Here is a 19,659-nt window from a genome sequence, read left to right as displayed (position 1 = left end):
TGTGCTATAGTCTATGTTACAGATGTACAGCAGGCAGCCCAGCAGGTCCTGAGGGAAATGCTACAGGCCAAATTTTGAGTATTGCTTGTGTAAGACTAGAAGAAGCCTTTCAGCCTGGAGAATTTTAAAGAAATTGTTTTGAGCAAGTCAAATGCACTTTTTTAAAAACCTTATTTTGCAGGCAAAATATTTCAAATACTAATCTCTGAAGCCTGAATTGAATCTTTGCTTTCCTGTATATGCACCTCATGTTTTTAAAGCTCTTTTCAGGGCTGGCCAGAGCTGTGCTGGGGGCTGTGCAATAGCCCTGCTGCAGTTCACTTCTGATCATGCCATGGCTGACACTGTTGTGACACACAGGCACAGGGGGAGGCAGGAGCTTTTATGTGCTCTGAATGCAGGGCTCTGCATGAGTCTCAGCTGAGTGCCCCTGCAAAATGCAGGGGCTGCTGAGCACCACAGCACAGAATAGAAAGGGAAAATCTTCCCCACTGCAGAGATACTCCTTGTTGAGAGTGGCCCAGCTGGAGACAGATCACCTGCTTCAGTCCCTTGTGTCATTCCTCCCTCCAGTAACTCCCTTGAACTCATTCAGCACACTGGCCTTGTCCCCTTCCTGCTCTGGAATGAGTTCATTTTTAGCACTTCCCTTCTACAGGTCATCTGTGGTTTCTGCTTTGGTGTGTGCAGTTGGTGGAGATAGCATTGGCAATGTACAGGGTGGGAGTCTGTAAAGGCAGATACATTTCTCTGCTCTCTGCAGGACCCACAAGAAGTCCCAGAGCTATTTGATGCCTCAGATTTCCCATCTGTGGGATAGAAATTGAGAAGGCAAGCACATGTATGTCAGAGGTCATGTAATACACAGTTTCTTTAGGCAAATATAGCTGGTGCAGCTTAAGGTGGTACCAAGGCTGTCCTGCATCACTCATGGCTGATGTGAATGTATCTGCAGGCAGGGAGCACTTCCACAATGCCCCTTCCTATAGAGGAAACTTAGGTGAAGTTTGAAGCCTGTTTGTGGTTCAGCCTCCTGTGACAGAGCTGGAAGTGAAAGCAAGTTCAGACACTGCTGCCAAGGCAGTCAGGAGGGCACCCAGTGTGTGGCAGGAAGGGTTGCACCCCAACATCCCCAGAGGTTGATTGGTCTGCCCATGTTTCCAGTGGGAGAGGGATCCCAGCCTTATCTGCAGGATGAGAACTCTGTGGTCACTTCCTTTTCTCACAGAGGGTTTGAGCTTTAACCTGCATCTATCTGCAGGAAACGAGAAGCCACAGCCTCAGCATAGCCACCAGCACTGGCACTGATCCTTGGCAGCTCACCCACTGTGGTTTGTAGGTAGCAGCAAATTTATATGTGAGTGCTTCCCACATCCCAGAGCACCTTTAGGTCTCTCATGCTTCTCCATACACCCAGCTGGTTTGGAGCATCAGGGCAATGGTGACACAGTCACATCTCTTGGAAATGCTTTGTGGCCATCCTGGCTAGTAAAGAAAGAACATTTTGTCAAGGTGAAGTCAAAACTCTGCAACAGGCAGAAACCTGACATGTATTCTTGTGTCACCTGGGACAAGTGAGCAGCTGTCTGTGGACACCTGATCTGAGCAGCATGGGCCTCCCTTTCTGCTGGTCTGGGGCTTTGCACCCTGTCACTGACAATTTGTCATGTTACACATGGACCTAGAAGCTGACTCTGTGTAACACAGCATAAAGCAGAGCAGGGAATGTATTGGGATGGGGTGGATCCTAATCAAAAACATGTGGAATATCTTTGCCCTAGTCAAAACTGTCCTGTCTGGAGACAGGTCTGTCAAAAGAGAAAGCAGTTCATTAAATGCTGAAGCATCCCTGGGCTAGTGGGTCCTGAAGCCTGAGAAATGTAGGACCTGAATTCCCCAGTTTTACAGCTGTGGATATGGCATGGAACAAAGAGCTAGGACTAGGACAGAGCTGGGATAGAAGGAAGGCTGGTGCTGGAATCAGAGACTGGAACAAATGACCCCTGTGTGACTGCAGCTGCTGTCAGTACTTAGGATGGTGGCAGTGGAAAGACCTGCTGTCCCTTTTTCCAGACTGTGGGACTAAGGAGAGATCCTGTTACTGCCCTCACCATGCCCACTGTGGGCTTGCAGCACACCCTGGCTGAGATCTGAACACCTTTTAGAAGACAGAGCTTTTAAAACCAGAGGAACTGCTTATGGTCTCGATAGATTTGTGCCAGCCATGGTTCCCCTTTATTCAGGTGAGACACTCCAGGGGTGGCCTGGAGCTGTGTCAGCTGTTCTGCTCAGGCACCTTTCTTCCTCTATAGGACTGCTGTGGCAGAGAAAGCTGTGCCTTCCTGCCTCTCAGGTTCAGGGGATTTTCAGCTAACATGGTTCCATTTAAGAAGCAGTAATTAGCAGCAAGGGCTGCACACCACTGTCCTGTGAATAGGCAGCTTTCACAGCTGCTTTATTTCAGTGAGACATGTAGAATACATGGTGTGAGGAGGGGCTGCTGCAGCAGAGCAGTGCCTGAACCTCCACATCCCACCAGGCTCTGGAGCACTCAGAGGCACTTTCAGCACTGCTTTAGGGAAGAATATCAGTTCAGCAGGGGAGATGGGTGTCTCCAGAAGAGTGCCAGTGCCGGCTGCAGATCTCCACATTTTGGGAACTGCATAGAAAGCTTTCAGCTAAGATCCTAAAGGTGAATGCTTTCAACCTGGTGGTATCCCTCTCACCCTTCAGGGCCCTCTGCCAGAAGCAGATGCTGTTACTTGAGCTGCTTTAATGGCCAAAATGTGGATGGCATCTGCCCAAGTGATAATTAACCATGAGCTTGACTCACCAACAGTTCTGTGGAAATTTGCTTCTCAGAGAACTCAGGCTTCTCCAGTGCCACTCCTGGACTAAATGCAATGCTCTTAAATAAATGCAAGCCTCAGAAAAGTCAACCCATAGAGGCCAGTGCCATTTTATCTGTAACTTCACAACCCTCAGCTAAAGTGGCAACTTCTTTAATTCACTTTGCACGGTGATTTGTGATGTACTTAAAACTTCTGAGATGAGCAGACTTTAGGTGCAGGGATGACAACTTTGAATTATTTATTGCAGGGGGAGAAAGAAAGCATTGTTATAGAAAATACTGCATCTAAAAACTTGCTGGGCCATAGAACTGGTTGTTTTTTGGGGGGAGGTATTGTTAGTACTTGGTTCATGGGTGATTTTTGAAGAGCATCACAGAACCATTAATATAGTGTATATAATATAGTGTTTGTTGATTTAACCAGAATTTAGGGATTTAAGCTCTTCACTTTAACACAAGAGTTCCACATATGTGCAGTGGAGTTGCTACTGAATTGATCCACACACTTGTGGAGGATTTCTGGCTGTGTGGGCAGCCCTGTAGGAGTTACTGCTCTCCCATGGAAGTGTTTGTCCTGCCAATATATTAGATGTCTGCACAGCTTGGGCAGTATTTACTCTGATAAAGTATCTTGCTGGGAAAACAGCTGCTTTCCAGGGAAGTCCAGGTGTGCTTTAGTCTTCACTGAAATGGACAGTACCATTTTCATGGAGCTTTAAATAGTTAAATTGGGATATTATTTTATTTTAGAATTATTTAAAAATTAAACCCTTTCTAAGGAAATAAGCCACTGTGAATTGATGTCTAACTATTTATTCAGACACAAAATGCTTCTCCTATGTTTCAAGGTTTTTCACATTTTCAATTGAAAGCACTGTACAACTTGTCATTTTTGTTTCCTTAAGCCTAGAAGTCTTTTTTTCACTTTTCAGAGTCACTGCTTTATGGTTACCTTGGATTTTAAAGCTCATGAGATTTTTATTCTGTTTCTTATGATTATGTTCATGCATTCTCTTATGTGATTCATACAGAAGAAAAAATTATAAAACACATGTTACTAATGTACTGCTTGATGTTATGGAATTGGATAAGGCTTTTCAAATGACTGACATTACAAATGTCTTTCAAGGATGTGAATCATATGCAAGCCATATGTTTCATCTATTTCAAAGATTCTTAAACAGTAAATATTGTAATGAAATTAACTTGCAATCATGGTTCTGAAATGTATATGCACGTTTTGATAACAATATTTCTCAAATGTTCCTCAGGTGGAACTGAGGGTAGCTTTCAATTTTGTTTTTGGGGTAGTACTGTGGTTTAACCTCAACTGGCAAATAAACACAACAAAGCTGTTCTCTGACTCTCCCCTCCATCCTCCAAGGGGATGGGGAGAAGAATCAGAAAAAAGGAAACCTGTGGGTTGAGATAAAAGTATTTTAATAATTGAAATAGATGAATAATAATGACTGCAATGAACAGGGAGATAACAGGCTGAGAATAAACCCCAAGAAAGACAAGGGATGCACGACACAATTGCTCACCATCTGCTGACAGAACTTTCTTCATTTCTAATTTTACCTAGAGAACTGCTTAAAGCAACCACCCCTTCAGTTTGCAACCTCCCACTTTCACTTTTCAGACAAAGTATCTTTTTTTTTTTTTTTTTTTTTTTTTCTTCATGGAAAAACAAAACTGTCAAAAAGATGTTTTTTACCAAGGAAAATGTGCCCTGCTATTATTTCAATGTCATGGAGAAGAAAATTGGGGCAGAATGAGACTGAATTACAGTGAAAAAAGCCTCAGTCCCTGACTTCTGCAAGGTTCTGTCACAGAGCTCTCATGTTTTAATGTGTTTATGTTCCTTTGAGGAAGAACTTGTTTAAAATAACAGGAATTATAGGGATGTTTTTGCAGATGGAAAGGTGTTGAGCTCAAAGTTTTATGCGTCTGCTCTTTATGCATTTTCTATTGATGCTCAAATATTTTTTTTTTATCATAAAAATTTAATATGGAAAACTAATGAGGAGCTGGCTATTGAGATGATACAGTAACTGCAGCCAGGCTAAAAGTGACTTGTCAGCTCTGGACCTTCCCAGACCGACAGGTAATTGCAGAACTGTGTGAGTGAGATACAAAGGGAGGCTCTGAAAGGCTCAGAGAGATTTATTGAATTCTTCAGGCCACAAAAACACATAAAACAAAGTCCAAAAAAGTTCCAGGAACAGGACAAGAGGGACCTGTTGTCAGAAGCAGCTTGTCATATAGTTATGATTTACTGTCCTCTCCCAAGTGATCTGTGCAGTCTCTGTCAGCAGCAAGGCAAACAAATGGCAGTGAGGGGGCTGGAGATGGCTGTGGGAGGGGAGGCAGCACTGATGGCCACAGCAAGGCACTGAAGGCTGCAGAGCTCTGAGCAGAAAGCACAGAACACCCTTTTCACCTCTCCTTTCACCGTGAAAAACAAACCCAGGTCAACTAAAGGAAGTATCCAAATATAAGAAGAATTTAACTTTGAAGTTATTCCCAGCTTCCTAGGGAATTTAGGTACTTATTAAAATTAATGGGATGGTGCATCTGAATCATGGTGCACTGAAACTTTGAAAATTCCAGTTTGTGGTTTTTTTAAAGGATCCCCTTCTCCATTTCCAAGTTTTGTTTGTTTCTCCTTTTAGCCAGACGTGAACTTGTGCTTTAAAATGATTTGTATGTGAAGCAAAAGTCAGGTTTGTTTAGATTGAGTACTTTGGGCTAATGCTTCCATCTCTGCAACTTTTAAAACAGACTTGATAAACTATTTTGTGATGATCTCCCCCCATGCACACTGCAGGCTGCATAGAAGATTTCAATTAATGCTAAAAGCACAGAGGTTTGAAATGCATATGTTTCTCTTGATGTAAAGGAAAATCTTCCTGGTAGTCTGTTACTATATAAAACAAAAAAAGCTGACTAGGGTTTCTTTTTGGTTTTGTTTGCTTGTGTTTTTTCCGTTTTTTTTTTGGGGGGGGGGTGTGTGTGTGGGGAGAAATAGGTTTTTCTTATGTTGACTCCAGTTCAGAAACTAGTAACTGAACAAAATTATAAATTCTGAAAAAGTCCATTCTATGCCTACAGTGTTGGTGCTATATGCTTGGCAGGACACACTAGAAATTTCACAATAACTCATGTCACTTCAGAACAGATATTAATTATGATAATGAAAATAATCTAGCTATTCATCTTCCTTTATTTGTGAGCCAACCACAGGTATGTTTGCACTGGTAAAGAGCTTGCCCCAGCCATGAGTGTGCCTGTGTTTGGGTGGGTTTTGAGAGGCTTCTGCATTTGGAAGGTGTGTTGTCACATTACCAGCAGGGCTGCTGTAGCCATGTGTGCTCCTCAACATCCCTGCAAGCACAGCTTGCCCCCCAGCTTGGTGCCAATGTGTCCCCCCATGCTGAATCCTCCTTCCACATTCCCCAGTCCTTTCTCTGCCCTCCCACTTCTGTCCCTCTCTTTATGCCTGTTCTTTCCTTTATGTTTGTACAACTTACTCTTTTCTCAAGCATCCTATTCCAAGTCATCTTTTATCCAAACCCCTTTTGCTACACTCTAGACTTAGTCTTGGCCTTCTCTGAGATCTCTCACCACTCCCTTTTTCTCAGGAAACCTTTCTTTCCAAACCAGCTTCCCTCTGGCAGCAGGGAGGTGTGTTCCCATCTCATCCCTAAGTCACATGGAACCATGGCCAAGGGCAGGACAGGCACAGCTGGCTGCAGATTTGGCTGAACAATGGTCAGTGGCAGCAAGGAGGAAGGAGAGCTTTGAGGACAGCCTGATGACTTCTTTGATCATTAGATGAAGCACAGCTACTGATGTTTTCAAGGGAGAAACCTTTCTTCTCCCAGGAAGACTTCAGGAGAGCAGTCCTGTTTTTCCTATCTGATGGTTCCTTTTCACTCTGTGGAAGAAGACAACTCTCCCTTCCCTCTAGGTTTCCAAGCAGGCACTAATAACCAGCACAATGACCAGCTCCAGGCAGAGCATTCAGCACCTTAAAGCTGGATGCATCACTAACAGCCCTGCTTTATGCAGCACATTTCCCTTTTACAGCTGGAAACAAGGCTCAGCTGCCCCTCTCTCCTTGGACTGACCTGCTGGCACACAGAGCCTTGGGGAGAGAGCTGGAGCTGATAATCCCTTTTAGATATATGCTGGGTGAGTTCAGTTTGGCATTCCTGTCACCAGCTTGAGGTGAGGGCAGGACTGAACAGCCTGAAGAGCTGGCAGTGCCCATGACTCTTGATTACCAGCAGACCATGCTTCAGATTCCATGGCACAGTGAACTGAGGGTCTTGAGAAGCCTGGCTGCATCCCAAACTTGCCCCTGGGAGAACTGGCAGATCTTTTGGCCAGGCATAACCCACCCCTCCCCTTCCCTCACTGTCCTGTACTCAGCTTTGGACTGTATTTGTATTTGTATTTGTATTTGTATCTGTATCTGTATTTGTATTTGTATCTGTATTTGAATTTGTATTTGAATTTGTATTTGTATCTGTATTTGTATTTGTATTTGTATTTGTATTTGCTGCCTCCCAGGCTGTGCATTCACAGGGTTTGATGCAGGGTGGAGTGTGTATATCCACAGTAATTAATTCCATCTTTCCAGAGACGTGTCACTCAATATCAGGAGCTGCATAATTTAAAGTTGCTTTTTGGCCATTGCTTTTATAGGAAATATTTATCACAAGGTTTAAATCCAGTAGACTTACAACAGTCTTAAATCTAGCAAAATACATTTTAATTTTTTTAAATAGAAATTAGAGCTAGAAAACTTGCAGTGATAATTGATCATGGAATGCTTAGCACAGGACTGTTGCCAGTGCTACAGTGCACTTTTCTTCTCTTTAATATGCAACTTCAGCACAGGATTGGCATTGCCCTCCCAGACTGTGCTGTTGAGAAAGTTCTGTCCCATACCAAGTTATCCAGACTCTTCTGGATCTGAGCACACTTTGTGCAGGGGCTTTAAACCTGTCCTCTGCACCCACACAGAGCAGCAGCACCATCTTCCCTGTCTGTGCAGGTGAGTGAGCTCCAGAGCTGGCCCTGGCTGAATGGAAGTGGCTGTTCAAGCACTTGGAGATTCCCAAACACTGGGGCTAAAGTAGCTGGCAGTCATCTGTGTTGCTGGTGGACAGCAGGGAGCCAGGGCTAGTTGATGAATTTGTGGTTCATCAGTAACTTAGAAGGCTCCAGAAGGCTCAGTCTGGGGCATTTCATTGCAAGCAAGCCTGATTTGATCTGTGTGCCCTGAGCTAGGGCAGTGTCACTAGGCATCACTCTTTCTCTTGAGCATCACTGATTCTCCTGTCTCCAGGAGAGAGCAGGTCCCTGGGGGCACCTAGGGGCTGGGTGCAAATAATTCATCTGGAGAGCACTTTTTACACAACAGGGACCCAAAATTTTATCTGAATTCTCCTTTCGTTTTTATGAGTTTTGGAGGATGCTACCCTTGCTAAATAATTAGCAGCAGCAGCTTGCCAGCAACTATCAGACAAAGTAAAAAAGGTTTTGTTTTGGGATGAAAAGAGATTGTAATTAGCTCCTTAGATTTACATTTCAACTAGAGAAGTGGAGTGACTCCAGCCCAGCAGTGATGCCTGTGAACCCTTTGATTCAGGTCACAGGAGGTATCAGCAGGCCTGTTACAATCTGTCACCAAGGCTGTCCAAAGGGCTGTGCTTGGCCAGCCAATATACAGAGCTGTGCATACCACAGCCCTTGGATAAAACAGATGGCTGGAGGATTTTATCTTTCTCCAAAGTGAGAGACAACTTTTTCTTTTGAGGAGCAAAATGTTCCTGACTTGGCTCTGTTGTTAGTTCCTGGACATTTCCTGTATGTTTTCCTTTGAAATGCCTGGCTGTGTGCAGGGACAAGACAGCTGTGCTGCTTTGGAGTGCACAAGTTTCACATGGTAAGAGAGTCCTAATTGCAGATGTTAGAGATAAGGGCTTGTGGATAAGCCTGTTCTCCTGACCCCTTCATGCTGAGCTAGTCACCAATATCTTACCACAAGCCTCATAACCACTGCCATTTACACCTGACTGGGCTGCTGAGTATTAAGATTTTCTCTCAGCAAAGTTATCCTTCCCTTTCCCCCTCATCTACATCCCTGAACGTGGTCTTGTTTTGATTCTTGTGGTCCCTTGAGCATCTGGATTTGGCTCATAACTCAGGAGGCTGTTTTTCTGTCATGTGCTCAGAGTTGTTTAACACAATTTTATCCATTTGTGGCTGTAAGCCCAATTGGAAACACGTGGGCTGGTTAAAGACAGGTGGAGGTATTTCTTTTGTTAATTAGGCTTCAAATTCCATTGTGTTCCCTGTAACCAGTGGCCAGGCTCTGATCTCAGTAACACCAGACATTTGTCTGGGGCTGTGGTGTTTTGGATTTTTTAGGGGTTGTTTTGTTTGTTTGTTTTTGCCTTTGCTTGAGACATTTTTAGAAAAACCATTGCCACATGCAACTAAAAGCCTTTTCTAGCCTGGAGGGATAAAGAGAAATTTTCTGGGGCTGGCAGGGCTGCAGAGCCAAGGCCAAGGTGCTGGGTTCAGACAGGAAAAGCAAGGGCTCCTTTCCCACCAGCATGCTGTCCTCCCTCCCCCACCAACACATTTCCCTTCTGCTCTACACCCAATCACTAATTTAATCTCCAAATCAAGGGGCTGCCGTTCTGCACTGGGCTGGGGCTGCAGTTCACCTCCCTGTGGGCTCCACCAGTAATTGGAGTAACACCTTGTGTAGTGTTTAAACAACAAATGCCTGTTGCTTCACCCACTCCAGCCGTAACTCAGCTTCACTACCACCTTAGAGCTCTGCCAAGAGGTTTGGTGGGGTCAGTCTTGTTGCAAAAGGGAGTATTACTCTTCTGCAGAGTGTGTTTGTGTGTCTTGAGAAGATGGCACAAAAAGAAATAGGCTTTAGAAAAAGTTAAATAGAAAGGTTTAGGTTTATTTCCTCCTTGGAAGGCTGGGTGAAAGCAACTGTGCAGACACCTCAGCTGTCTCTTTCCTGTGCATAGAAGACTTCAGGCTTAACTCCTCAGCCACACTTGCATCCCCTGTATTCCTGCATCACAAGGAGTTTCACTGAGTTAGACATCTTGAATTTATTTACTGATTTGGCTGTTGAGTGCTTTGTGCCCATTAGACTTGGCACATCTTACATGAAGAGTGTAAAAACTCTGAGGTTTTCTGCCTTTGTCTTTTGAGTTTTCACTACAGCACTGCCTGCAGGAATTTGTTTTGTAGAAAAGCCACTGATCCTCCAGGGTTAGTGGGGTTCTCATGGTTGCCACGTTTCATTTTTGGTTTGGGGAGCTGGTGTGTGTGGCTCTGTGCTGCAGTACCTCTGCCATGCTCCTGAGCTGTTAGACAGGGCTGCTGCTGGCTCACCCCTGGCATGGACACAGAGGAATTTGGAGTGCCAGTGCATGGAGAGGAAGGAAAGAAGAGCAGAACGAGGCCAAAGCTCCTTGCTTGGTTCCTGTTGTTGGGTTGGCTTTTCCCCCCTCCCCCATCCCCCAAATTAAAATTAAGACCATTTGGAAATTTTCCTGGGGACTCCAGGGGTCCTTGCACTGCCCCCAGTGCTGAGTGCCTTCTGGGAAGGGTGATGTGAGTTCTCAGGGCAGATCCAGAGCAGGCAGCAGAGTCCAAGGGGCAGAGAGAGGTGTGCTCACCATTAGCACTGAGATGGAGAGGGGGTACAACCCTGCCATTTGAATATCAGACTCCAAAGGCTGGGGCTCTTTGTGGATTGGACTAGATAAAAAGATAGGTAAATCAGCAAAGTTTTGTGATAATTCACTGCCAAGTGCCAGCTGAGCCACTGAGCTGAGCTGTTTGTCAGTGCACTAGGGAAGGATCACATAGGTGCCAGAAATCACAGGAGGTGGGATTTTATTTGCTAGATCAGTGTTTTTACTTAAGAGGCCTAAAGCAGCTGTACATCTAAGTGCACTGACTCTCAGGGAATTCTTGGGGGTTGGGTCCTGCTCCCAACCTTGTGCTCAGGACAGAAAAAAGATGCTGAAGTCAAAACCTTGCATCCTGTTTCTCTCTGCTGTGTTACCCACTTCCTTCCTGGGCTGCTCTCAAGCTCTGGACCTCTGGCAATAATGCTGAACAAGTAATAACTTTTCACAAATATGCACCCTCTCCAGTGTGAAGGGTAACATGTTTTCCTTCCTCTACTTTTTATCTAAACTGTGAAGACTATAGAGTTAACAATCCACATTTCCAGTATGCTTACCCACTACAAGGAGGTGGTTGAAAGTTTGCCTCAAAAACACTTTTCTGTGTCAAATTTGTAACTTAAACAGAAAGTTTCCAGCTGGAGAAAAATGGTCTGCTTCCTTTGGAAATTTCTAAGTGTATTTGTTAGAATCTAGAATGGTTGAAAACTGAGGTATCTTACTCATAGCACCCTTGCTAAAAGACTATTCCATTTTGGAATGCTCTCATAGTGTGTTATGGGAGCTGCTGGCTCCATGTGCCTGTGCAGCTCTGCTGTAGGTGCTGTGCTCACCACACATGGAATCATAAGTTTGTGGGAATAACAGCAGAGGAAATTTTCATCTAATGGGCCACCTAGCCCATCCCCCTAAAGCAAGATTAATTGCACCCTTCCTCTTCTCACATGTATTTATTAATCTGTTTCTAAGAATGTGCAACAATGAAAGCTTCAAACATTCTTCAGCTATATATGCCAGTATTTGTTTAATTATGGCTATTGAAGATATTTTCCCCCTTCATATTATTTTGAAGACTTATGGCCTTCAGGATTTTCTTCCAAATATTAAATATTAGTTTTAAAATCCTCTTCCTCATGTAAGGAGTGGAAGCTTTTGAGTTGTTTCTTCATTTGTTTGTGTTTTATTCTTCTGATTATTACCACTGCTTTTGGAGAAATCTCCCAAAATTATCTGTATCCTGTTCAGTGCCTGAAACTGCAGCCCCTATTCCAGTTAAGACCTTTCCACTACTGAGCAGACTGGAGAACTTTCTTGCAAAGTCTGTCATGGGGCACTTCTTTTTGTTTCAAGTTGGCTTTTCTCACAGCAGGGTGGGAGTGTTGGCTGACTCAGATTTTTATCCAGTGCAGTCCCCAGAACATTTGCTGCAGACCTTTTGTGTTCTTGGTCATTCACCATCTCTTGATTTTTTTGTTCAGTTGGTTATTTCTGCCTAATTATAGTATTTGACCTTTGTCAATAAAGAGTTGCAACCAGGCAAGCCACAAATTTTCTTTCTAATAATTGTTTAAATTGGTCGAGTTTTGATATTTGGTGGTGTGAGGTTTTTTAACTTAATTACAACATCCAACCTTTATTCCCTCTGTTCCATCTCACCACTTTGGTATCATACTTAAGCTTTAAAAGGCAATCCCTATTCCATTGCCAAAATCATTAGCAGAAACAAAGAGTAGTGCCAGAGCCAGAACAGAACTTTGACTAATCCAGTTCCATATATCTTGCTAGGGTGAGTCTAAGCAATTTAAAACTGATCTCTAATTTTATTTTCTTTTTATCATTTTGGCATCAAGTCTTGGGAAGCTTCATTTAGACTGTGTTTCCCTCACTCTTTCTGAAAATATCACCTGGGACAATGTCACAAGCCTTGCTGAACTCAGGATATGTCATCCATCTCTTCTAGCATCAGCCTCAAGGCCTGAGATGAGAGCAAGAGAGAAGATCATGCATCACAGCAGATCTAGCCCAACCTAGGATCATGCCCAGGGGAAAACAGGAGTGTGAAGTACATGAAATACAGCTCCCAGAAAGTCCTGCAGGGCCTCCACGACAGAGCTGTTATGGTTCCCAGCCAAATACTTTCAGGTTTTGAAATTTAAGCATTTTAAAAAGTGCATCAGTAACATTTTTCTAAATGACTACAGTGCATCCCCAGACCCTGTAGGCTATTTAGCAGTCTACCCTGTACTGTAGTGAGAAGTTGATTAGCACTCTGGTGCACAGGCTGCTTGATGTCTGGTAAGATGAAGTACACACAGAAAGCTTTACTGAGACTCTGCTACAGGAGGCAGCAAAGCTGTGCCCAACATTTTCCTCCCCATGAAACTGCTGATGTGGTGTGCATGCACTTACTGATCATTTCTGGCTGTATCTGGGGCCCAGTGATTCCAGTCCTCTGGTAGAATGTCAGATTGAAATTTATCCTTAAGTCCCACACATCTTCACCTGATGAATCCAGGCAATCCTTGAAGCAAGCTGCCCTGCCACTGAAAAAGAAAACATGTAGAGAACCAATCCTGGTGAACAAGCAGCTAGAGGGGTCTTCAGAAGCACAGCACACATTCTGGTCATCAGATGTGCTCCTGCAATTCTTGTGCAGTACCTTTGGAACACTGTCAGTCACTTGATCCTGAGTTTTAACTTGGAGGAAGCACAACACACCCTGGAAGATTCAGTTTTTCACATTTGGGGGAAGGAAAAAACACTACTTCCTGCCCTATCAGCTTGAATGCTGTATTTCTAATCACAGACAACAACTGAGGAACAATGAATTTGAAAGCTCCCTATCAGTTTATAACACAATATTATTCCCATTTTCAATCTACATGCATTAGATAAAGATGATGCAGATATGCAGGCCAGGAAAAGGTAAACATTCTACCTCCCCATTAATTAAGATGGTGGGACATCTTAGACAGGGGAAACGTTGGCTTGGAATGTTTGAAGGGGAGGATTCATTGTTTGTTATGTCCTGTATTTAACTAGTGACCTCCCAAGGTGGCTTCTTGTAAGCATGAAGGTATAGAAAGAACCAAGAGCTTGAAGACAAGAACTCAAAGACAAGAACTCGAAGACAAGAACTCTTGACTATTGTCTTTCTGTTTTGGCTGTGTGGGGCCAAAAGGAGTGTTTGGAGAGGGGTGCTGATACCTGAATCTCCTAAGAATGGGCAATTGCTCTCTGCAGACTCAAGTCTAGCATTTCTTATTTTTTGAATAAACCCCCAAGGGAAGTGGCATGCATTGAGAGTGTGAATGGAGTGGGATGCTCCCCTGTGAGTTTATTTTGCTTAGCGGGTAAGATCAGAAGAAACCTAAACAAGGCTCTTTATTTTCAGCAACACTGAGCATCTGCTTTGAAGTAAGATCCAAGGAAAGCACACTCCCGCCTTCATCCCAATTAAAAAGCAATAAAAACTCTCTTCAAATTTTAAATATTGAAGGTAGGATATCTGCCAAGAAATCCTTTTCCTTTATAGAGGGGCAGATGTCAAATTTTGTGAGGCCACTGCATCCTCCTCTGGTGTCATCCAGCATCACTCAGTTGAAGTCAGTCACTCTGGGTTTTGCTGCCTTAATGCCTAGCTCCTTGTCTGGCAGTGCCATTCCAATGTTAGAAAAGCCCAGTTCCTTCAGCCTCTCATATTTCATGCTCCAGACTCCCAACTATCTAGAGTTGTCTGCCTTATCTCTCATGCAGGGTGGCACACAAGTGAACTTCAACACATTTCAGCTATTGATCCAGACCCAATGACATATGAATTTTGCAGTTTGCCCATCACTTGCTGCATGAGGAAGTCTGCCACACTATTGTCTTCCTTGTCTTATTTTCCCTTAAGTTCTCCTGATAATAAGACATTGAGGAAACCTAAAAAAGATAGATCTATGTGATGTTTTTCAAGCTCTGCACTGATAGTGTCACTATCTTGCATATCTCTGCTCCCTGTGGAAGGGGATGAACCCTGGTGTTGCCCTGAGATAAGCAAGAAGATTATCAGACCCATAAACTGCATGGGAGACCAGGAAGCTGTTTGGTCCAGGCATCCCTCTTCCCCCAGGCTGCTCCTTTCTGGAGGAAACCATTGATCTTTGGCAGGCAGACGTGGCTGGGCACTCCGTCAATCCATCAGTGACAGACTAACATAAAACAGTGGCAAACAGCCTCCAGTGGTTTTGGGGAAGGGCTCCTTGGCTGGAGAAGCACAGATTCAGCATTCATTCAAACTAACTTTTAAGGAATTTTTTTATTACAGGAAACAACAATGATAATAATCTGGGGAATCTCTGTCAAGAAAGAACCTTTGGATAATCTCAAGGAAAAGATATCTAGGCAGGAAGTCTCACTTGGTTTTGTTCATTTAACAAGATCTTACACGTCTCCAGAAACACCTTTTCATTTTATTCTGAATGGAATTTATGGTGGAATACACAGTAGTAGCTCAATGTTATTTAATTCAACTTTGCATAAATTTGAATGAGCACTCCCAGGAGAGCCTGAAATTTCAGAGAAACCTGGAGATGATAGACAGCAAAGTCTTCCTGGGATCTTTCTCTTTCCACCCTTGGAAGCTGAGTCCAGATTGCTTTTTCTACTGTGTATTTTTTTTTTCAGTATTTTATCTGGTTTAGTTTTATGTGTTTGAAGCAGGGAGATTATTCCTCTGAGTAATATCAGCAAATTCCTCCTGACAGCCATGATGTCTTGTTAATTTCCTTTCTTTATCCCTTCTTATTCATTTTTCTGGCACCTCAGTGAATTTGCCTGTCCTCCATGGTACTTGCACAGAGGCATTCAATATCTGCAAATGACTGCAGTGTCTCTGCACCTTCCCTAGATCACTTTGTCAAGCTAAGCAGCTCCAGCCTCAATCAATCTTGCAGCTCCACCACAATCACCCCTAAAGGATTACAAGATGAGTGGCTTTGCTAGTCAACATCTTCTGCTTCCTACACTTCTGGATTGCTTTGACTGAAGTTTAGGTCCATCTTTCAGAGGGAAGCAAGTCAAGTGTGCTGAGCTGTGTGTGGCCAGGCACTGTCCCTGCTGCCAGAGCTTTGGACAGACTGCACACCCAGGGACCTCAGGGACCTGTGCTTGGGTCTGAGCTGGCCAGGTGAGGTTCTGTGAGGTGCCTCCAGACCGTACAGAACATGACTCCCATCCTTCAGAAAGGGTGCAGGACAATGACTTTAAACACATTTGTGCCTTCCCAGTCTCAGGCTACCCCAGGAGCTGGAGAAAGCTGTGCCACAGCCCAGGCCAAAGCTGAGGCAGCCTGGCTGAACACATCTTCCAGACTAGCACGTGGCTCAGATCATCTCAGCATTGACACAGGGTTTGCACATTGGAATTTATCCATCATCCCCAGCCTGAAACGCTCCATGGCAGATCCTGGGAGGCAGCAGGTGTCCTGGGAACACAGGCCTCCACCCTGGCATGGCTGCTGCCCACTCAGACTGCTGTGATCCTCTGAAGGATGTAGAGGTTAGCACAGGAAGGAAGATCTCACTCAGACACTGTAAAATGTCAGCATAGAACTCACTAAACTGTAGCCTGGCTAAGACTAGTATTAATTAACAGGATCTTCCCTGATCTTCCCTCTCCCCCAATAGCAGGTTTGCTGCTTTATTCCACTAAACTCCCCTTAGATCTTTTGATTAAGACAAAAGGCTAAAAGCACTGTAAAGCCATGGCTGGCCAAGGACATTTAAGGAGATACTGCTGCCCAGCACACATTTCTAATATCACCAAGCTCATCTGAGAGCTCTCTGCTGCAGCAGCAAGGAGTTTTGGGGCTTAGCCTGGTTGTGTAAGCAGGAGCACAGTGGATGTGTGTCTGGCTGGGCCACCTGGGCTGGGAGGAGGCTGAGCCCTTGTGCCCAGCTGAGGGGACAGCAGTGCAGCCCATCTGGCAGAGGATGAGGGGAGCTGCAAGCATCTGAGCATCTTTTATGCAGTGCTCTAGCTTTTCCCTCAGCAAGCAAGGGCAGGGGATCAGTAGGATGGAGGCTGAGGAGTTCCCTCAGCTGTTAATTTGTGAACAGAATAAAGACATTTGCTGGTAAATTGATAGGTAGAAGTGCCCTCATCTTTTTGGTGGGTTTGAGGGATGGACTGGTCAGGAAAGAAATTCCTGATAACAAGCAAAATCCTGCACTTGTGGGCACTTTCAGCTGGTGATGCTGGTAAACAGTAATTTTATATCTTGGAGTGTTTTCCAGCTTTTGACTGGGACAGCCACAGTCTGGTCTGTGAACACAGAAACACATTTACATATTGATTAATGTTCTCTGCCTGTGGACTGAGTGCCTGGTGGCTCTTCCCCATCAGTTCAGAGGCCACTAAACTGCCTGTGCCTGTGTTCTGACATCAGAAATAAAATGGTATCACATTCTCACTGCACATTTGCAGGAAAGAAACTGGTTACATTACATGGACCTATGGGATCAGACTCCTTGGAATATGAGATGTGTGTGGGTGAATTTGGCCAGTGAGGCAGCCAAGAAGACAATTTACTAGCCCACCCCTGAAGAACATGATGGGACTCCAGAGGATGGAATCAGAGGCCCATACAAATACTTAAAGAAGTTATTAACTTTTTTGGGGGTATTTTTGTGCTAGAATTTTAAGCCTCATATCAATTATCCTTTAGCAAAGAACGTTTTACTATGGAAAAACAATTACATGCATAGTGGGAGCTCTCCTGACTCTAAACTGAGGCAGCAAGGGTGTTAAAATTTTAATGAAGACCTTTGTTTCATGCAGGGTTTCTCAGGTGTTGAGTTAAACCTCAACTAATAAAAAGCAAACAAAACCAAACACAAAGTAAAACTGTATGCCAAAACCTAAGTCCACCCTAATTTCAGAGAGAGGCTGACAGGGCCAAGAGACAATCTAAGTCAAATGATTTTGAGTCTCTGTTTTCAGTGGAGTTTGGGAAGTGTTGACTGCCCACATTACCTCAGTACTGCTCAGGATCCAGGTCTGTAGCTCTTACAAAAGTGATTATTAGGCCTGACAGTGTCCTGTGCAGACTTTAAACCTCTGGGCTGGTGTGCTCTGCTTGCCTGATCTTGAAATTCTTGTCCAAAACTCGTATTTCTGGTGTACCATCCTGGTCATCTTGAAAAAAAAGGAATTTTCTATTTGGCTTCAGTGAGGTGTATATGACATTCTTTACACAGAAACAAATTGGAGAAATAACTCTAAGTCAAAAAACATTTCAGGTCTAATGTTTCCATAATAAGAAAGAATGACAACAAAAAAGAGGGTAGCTATTATATGGTTCATTTGTTTGTTTTTCCTCAGTTATTTGTAAGTATTTGGCTTTACTAGCATGCTTTAAAAACCTTAGCTGCTTCTGATAAGAGTCTGAAGAAAAGATTCAGGACTCTGAAAGCTGGGACACTTTTGTCATATACTTTGGGTCATTGGCTCATTGAAGTGCCAAGGGAAAGAGCAGTGATTTTAAAAGGGCAATTCAGAAATAACTCATGGAAATAAGTGCTGGACTCACTTCACTGGGATTCAGACATTTCCATTTCCGTTTCCTCCCTAATCCTAGATGATGATTCATGTAAAAGGCTAGGGCTGATGGTGGTATTTGTCAAACAAATCTCTGCACTCTCTCCAGCCACTGTGTGTGCTCAATATTTTTAAGTTTTGCCATATCCAAAGAGGATTGGGCAATTAAATTAATTACACACCTCTGGGAAGTAATCTATACCTTGAGGCTTTTGAGGAAGGGAAAATTCCACAGTTGCACCTGGTCAAATGGTTACACATGAAGGAAATGACCCTTTGACCCTTTTAGGTGCTCTGAACATAAAACTTGTTTAACCCTCTCTTACCTGCAGAGCTATAAACAGTATTATTGCTCACAAATCTATGCAGCCCCACCCCCACAAAAAGGGCATTATTTGACTGGCCTTAACGAGCTGGGATTCTGGGTGGCATGAGAAAGAGCTGCAAAAATTAAAATTGACATTTTCTTGACTGTGCTATACAGTTAGAAACTGCCTACTCTGTTTATGGGTGCAGGATTTAGCAGGACCATTCAGGAAGTCTTTGGGGTGAACACAGTGCAGAATCAGCAATGCTACAGCCATGCTCTTTGTCATGAGGAGAGGGTACTTCCACTTTGATTCCTTTGTATTACCTCTGAATTTGATCTGAATTATCTGTGACACTTATGGTAAGAGTAGTATCATTCACAGCTCGTTGTAATTCATCCCGAGTGTGAGAGAAGTAAAGTGTGAAAATAAAAAACAAGTGAAGCATGCAACAGATACTTGTCAGAGACAGGTTTTCTATCTGAAATGATGCTTTGCTTTGCCCTAGTTGTATTATGAGTGGTTTCCATATGTGTCTGGGGCTGTAGATAGGTGATAAGAAAATTGTAAGAAGTGAGCCTTATACTGGCTTATATATCAGTCTTTGAATTTGGCCTACAGGGGGAAGAGGAATTCTAATTGCTGATTACTAAAAATAAATAAAATTTAAAAAGTAAAAAAGCCCATATTCTCCCACCCAGCCCAAATATATACTTCAGAATAAATATGAATAATGAGGTATGAAAGGGCAGCAGTCAGATAGAAGCTGTGAAGCTGTGTCAGCCCATCAGAGCCCTTACATTTGTGAGGCTGGGCACTCACGTCTGGGTTACAGGTCTGCAGCTTCCCATGGGATGTGCTGTGTTCTCAGGCTGCAGGGGAAGAGCCCACCACTCTGGCAGCATCAGTCCTGCCTGCTGGATGAAGGGCCTGTCACTGTGCCACTATTTCTGTTTCAGGGCACATTCTGTCTGCTGAGATGACTTGTCCAGGCACAGGGGATCTTGAGCCAAAGGCAAAACTCCCTGACCAGGGGAATCTTTCATAGAACAGATTTTTAAGAATCAGCATCCATTCCCACTGCAAGGCTTTCCCCCTACCAGCTGCAGTGACACCAGCTGCAGCACCTGGGAAGAGCACTGGTGTATAGTACTCAGCTTATCAAAGCTGAGGAGGA

This window comes from Oenanthe melanoleuca, chromosome 6 (assembly GCF_029582105.1).
Source record: "Oenanthe melanoleuca isolate GR-GAL-2019-014 chromosome 6, OMel1.0, whole genome shotgun sequence".
Lineage (NCBI taxonomy): Eukaryota > Metazoa > Chordata > Aves > Passeriformes > Muscicapidae > Oenanthe > Oenanthe melanoleuca.
This window is presented reverse-complemented; position numbering follows the sequence as displayed.